The following is a 5,073-nucleotide window of genomic DNA, read 5'->3' as shown; positions in this document are numbered from 1 at the left end:
TGATGATAAACTCCTTGAATTTGATCTTGTCTGAGAAGCACTTTATCTGCCCTTCCATTTTAAATGAAAGTTTTGCTGGATAGAGCAATCTTGGTTGTAGGTCTTTGGATTTCATGACTTGGAATACTTCTTTCCAGCCCCTTCTTGCCTATAGGGTCTCTTTTGAAAAACCTGCTTACAGTGATGGGAACTCCTTTGTAGGTGACTGTCCCCTTAGCTCTTGCTGCTTCTAGGATTTTCTCCTTCATTTTAATCTTGGCTAATGTAATTATGATGTGCCTTGCTGTGTTCCTCCTTGGGTCCAACTTCTTTGGGACTCTATGAGCTTCCTGAACTTCCTGGAAGTCTATTTCCTTTGCCAGACTGGGAAAGTTCTCCTTTATTATTTGTTCAAATAAGTTTTCCATTTATTGCTGTTTTCTCTTCCCCTTCTGGTATCCCTATAATTTGGATGTTGGAATGTTTAAAGATGTCCTGGAGGTTCCTAAGCCTCTCCTCATTTTTTTGAATTCTTGTTTCTTCATTCTTTTCTGTTTGGTCATTTTTTTCTTCCCTCTGGTCCACTCCTTTGATTTGAGTCCCAGTTTTCTTTCCATCACTATTGGTTTCTTGTGCATTTCCCTTCATTTCAATTAGTTTAGCCTTCATTTGTTCCTCTAATTTGTGACTAAAATCAGTTCTGTGAGCATCCTGATCACCAGTGTTTTGAACTGTACATCTGATAGGTTGGCTATTTCTTTGTCACTTAGATTTATTGGCTCTGGGACTTTGCACTGTTCTTGAGCCATAATGTTTTGGTCTGTTCATGCCTGTTATGTATGAGGGTCAGAGCCTTAGGTGTTCACCTGGGCAGGGCAACCCAGTTGCTGAGTTGTGATGCTGTATGTGGGGACAGGGCCAGAGAGGGCAATGGCATTTGTTCTGCTCTCAGATTTCAGTCCCCTCTGCTGCTTCCCACAAGCAAATTGGGCCCTTCTGGTGATGGTTCCTGGGTGTGTGGGCCTGTGCACCCTCCAGGACCCTGTGGGTCTCTCCAACAAACTCTCTATGAGCCTAGGAGCTTCTCCCGGCATCTGGACCCCGAAAGTTTTTCTAATTGGTGCTTTTAGGCTCTAATTCCCGTGGCTGGGGCCCTAGCCTGAGCGGTCTGTCTCACTGCTCACTCCTTCGCCTGGTTTATCTGAAGTGTGAATGTGTGACCACAGTCAGCCAGTCACCTTGCGCCCTCACTGGCTCTGCCCATTGCCATCCCACAGCTGGGATCTGCAGACCACTGCCTATGCGCCTAGGTTGGTCCGGCCACTTTTTCCTGCGTGACCCGCTCCGCCAGCTGCTGACTCCACTCCTCTTACTGGTCTGGCTGAATGGTTCATTGTTGTCGGACTTCCACACAGTTCAATTTTCTGGTTGCATTTTTGTTACTAAAACTTTGTTGTCTTTAAACTTGGATGTGTGAGGAGGGACAATGTTTCCACCTATGCCTCTGTCTTGGCTAGAAGTCCTAACCCAGTCATTTCACTCCTAGATTAATAAAGACATTTGTACATGAATATTCATAGCAGGTCATAATAAGCAAAAAGCAGGGATAACACAAATTTCCATCCCCTGATGCATGGATAAGTCAAATGATGGTTAATTTGATGTGCCAAGATGGTTGGACTGTGGTCAAACATTATCCTGGATGTTTCTTTGGAGCTATTTTTTAAAAATAATTTAACATTTAAATTGGTGAGCCGTGAGTAAAGCAGATTACCCTTTATAATGTGGGTGGACTTCATTCAATCAGCTGAAGGCCTGAATAGGACAAAAGACTGACCTCCTTCAGGTACGAAGGAATTTTGCTAGTGGACAACATTTGGGCTTAAACTGAAACTCTTCCCTGGGACTCCAGCCTACTAGCCTCTTCCATCTGATTTTGGACTTGCCAAACCTACAATCACATGAGCCAATTCCTTAAAAATAAATAATCTCTCCCTCTCCCCTCCTCTCTCCTCTCTCTATACATACACATACATAACCTATTGGTCTTACTTCTCTGGATAGCCTTGACTAATACAGTGGTAAATGCATATAATGGAATATTATTTACTAATAAAAAGAAATGAAGTATTAATTCATGCTACAACACGAATGAATGTTGAAAACATTACATACATGAAAATCCAGTCACAAATGTTATGATTTTATTTATGTGAAATGTCCAGAGTAGGTAATCCATAGAGACATAAAGTAGATGAATAGTTCCTTAGCGCTAGGGAGTAGGAGTGGGGAAATAGGACGTGACTGCTGGTAGGTATGGACTTTCTTTTGTGGGGGATGAAAATGTCCTAAAATGAGATTATATTATCACTGCACAACTCTGTGAATATATCAAAAACATTAAGTTATACACTTTAAATGATGAATTATATATCCATTCAGCTATTTTTTAAAAAATGCAGGCTCTAACTGGATATAACAAAACTCATAGCATGAGTTCAGAAATGTCTGAAGCAGGGAAACACAGAATCGGAGACTGACATTCCTCAGGGTATCTCATGTACCTCCCTGGAGATGCACTGTCTGTACATGTTTCCTTTTTATTCACTGTTGTGTTATTCATAGTCACAAGAAAATCAGTCCAATTTTGGCCTAGGCTGGTAGCTGTAATACTCAATCTGATTAAAAATATAAGAACAAGACTTCCGCCAAGATGGAGGTATAGGTGGATGTGCCGTGCCTTCTCACACAACCAAGTTTAGGGACAACTAAATATTAGCATCAGAAAACACAACCAGAACATGGAAAATTGAACTTTTTCGGAAGTCCATTAACAACAAATTGTTCAGCCCGACTGGTAAGGGGCGAAACCGGCGTCTGGTGAGGGGTTGACTCGGTCGGACCGGGCGCGGAATCCAGACACGCGAATCCAGACGCAGGGGTTCCAAACGCAGGATTGGACCTAGTGAGCGACCGAGCGACCCACCGGGTGAGCGACTGCAGAGGAGACATTGGGGAGGCGGTGCTGCGTGTTGACTGCTGTGGCGGCCTGAGGGAGTGGGCGGTTGGACCTGCCTCCGTGATAGAGGGTGCCGCCATTTCCCCGCTCTGACCACGCCCCCACATACAGCGTCACAACCCAGTGACCTGGGAGTCCAAGGCGCTGCTTCTCACATTTAAAGGGCCAGAACATTGGAGGACAAAGTAGAAAGCATCTCACAGAAAGAACAGGAAAGGGAAAAGAGGCTCAGAAAGAATGAAGAGAGATTAAGAGAAATGCAAGACAATATGAAACGTAATAATATCCGAATAATAGGAATACCAGAAGGAGAAGAAGAAGAACAAGGGATAGAAAACATATTTGAAAGAGTAAAGAGAGAAAATTTCCCTAATTTGACAAAAGAAAAAGTCACACAAATCCAGGAATCTCACAGGAGTCCCATTCAAGAGGAACCCAAAGAGGCCCACTTCAAGACACATCATCATTAAAATGGCAAACTTCCAAGACAAAGAGAGAATCTTAAAGGCAGCAAGGGAGAAAAAAGAAATAACATACAAGGGCATCCCAATAAGGTTAGCCACTGACTTCTCAATGGAAACACTCCAAGCAAGAAGAGATTGGCAAGAAATATTCCAAGTAATGAGAACCAGAGGCCTACAACCAAGGCAACTTTACCCAGCAAGGCTCTCAATCAAGATAGAAGGCCAAATAAAGAGCTTCCAAGACAAAAAGAAGTCTAAAAGAATTTGCTGCCACCAAGCCAGCTCTACAAGAAATACTAAAAGGTCTGCTCTAAGGAAAGGAAGGAAAAGAGACAGACAGAGAGGAACACAGATACAAAAATGGCAATGAATAAGTACCTATCAATAATAACCTTAAATGTAAATGGATTAAATGCTCCAATCAAAAGACACAGAATAGCGTCATGGATAAGAAGGTATGATCCACACATATGCTGCCTACAAGAGACCCACCTCAGGACAAAAGACCATCACAGACTAAAAATCAAAGGCTGGAAACAAATTTTCCAAGCAAACGGACAAGAAAAAAAGCCGGGGTAGCAATTCTCATATCAGACAAAATAGACTTCAAAAAAAGAGCCATTAAGAGTGACCCAGAAGGTCACTTCATAATACTCAAGGGAAAAATCCACCAAGAAGACATTAACATCATAAATATATATGCACCCAACATAGGAGCACCAAAATATATAAGGAAAATCTTAGAGGAATTCAAGAAAGATATAGACAGCAACACAATCATAGTAGGGGATTTTAACACCCCACTATCAAAAATGGACAGATCTTCCAAACAAAATATCAACAAAGACATTGTGGCATTAAACAACACCCTTGATGAAATGGACCTAACTGATATATACAGAGCTCTTCACCCCAAAGAAGCTAAATACACATTCTTTTCAAATGCACATGGAACATTCTCAAAGATAGATCACATGATAGGGCACAAAACAAGCCTCAACAAATTCAAGAATATTGAAATCATACCAAGCATTTTCTCTGACCATAAGGGACTGAAACTGGAAACCAACCCCAAAAGGAAAAAATCCAAAACACCCAAAATCATGGAGACTGAACAGTATGCTATTAAACAATGAATGGGTCAAGAATGAAATTAGGAAGAAATCAAAAAGTTTCTGGAAACAAATGAAAATGATCTCACAACAACCCAAAACTTATGGGATACAGCCAAGGCAGTCCTGAGAGGGAAGTTTATAGCAATACAGGCCTACCTTAAGAAAACAGAAACATTTCAAACAAATGAACTTACTCTACGCCTGCAAGAACTCGAGGAACAACAACAAAAACAGCCCAAAGCAAGTAGAAGGAAGGAAATAACTAAGATCAGAGCAGAACTAAATGACATAGAGACTAAAAGTACAATTCTAAAGATCAATGAATCCAGGAGTTGGTTCTTTGAAAAAATAAACAAAATAGACAAGCCTTTAAGTAGGCTCATCAAGAAAAGAAGGGAACGGACACAAATAAACACAATCAGAAATGAAAGAGGAGAGATTACAACTGATACCACAGAAATAGAGAGGATTGTAAGAAATTACTATGAAGAACTGT

The sequence above is a fragment of the Artibeus jamaicensis genome, unplaced genomic scaffold (assembly GCF_021234435.1).
Source record: "Artibeus jamaicensis isolate MK-2021 breed Jamaican fruit bat unplaced genomic scaffold, CSHL_Jam_final contig_414, whole genome shotgun sequence".
Classification (NCBI taxonomy): domain Eukaryota; kingdom Metazoa; phylum Chordata; class Mammalia; order Chiroptera; family Phyllostomidae; genus Artibeus; species Artibeus jamaicensis.
This window is presented reverse-complemented; position numbering follows the sequence as displayed.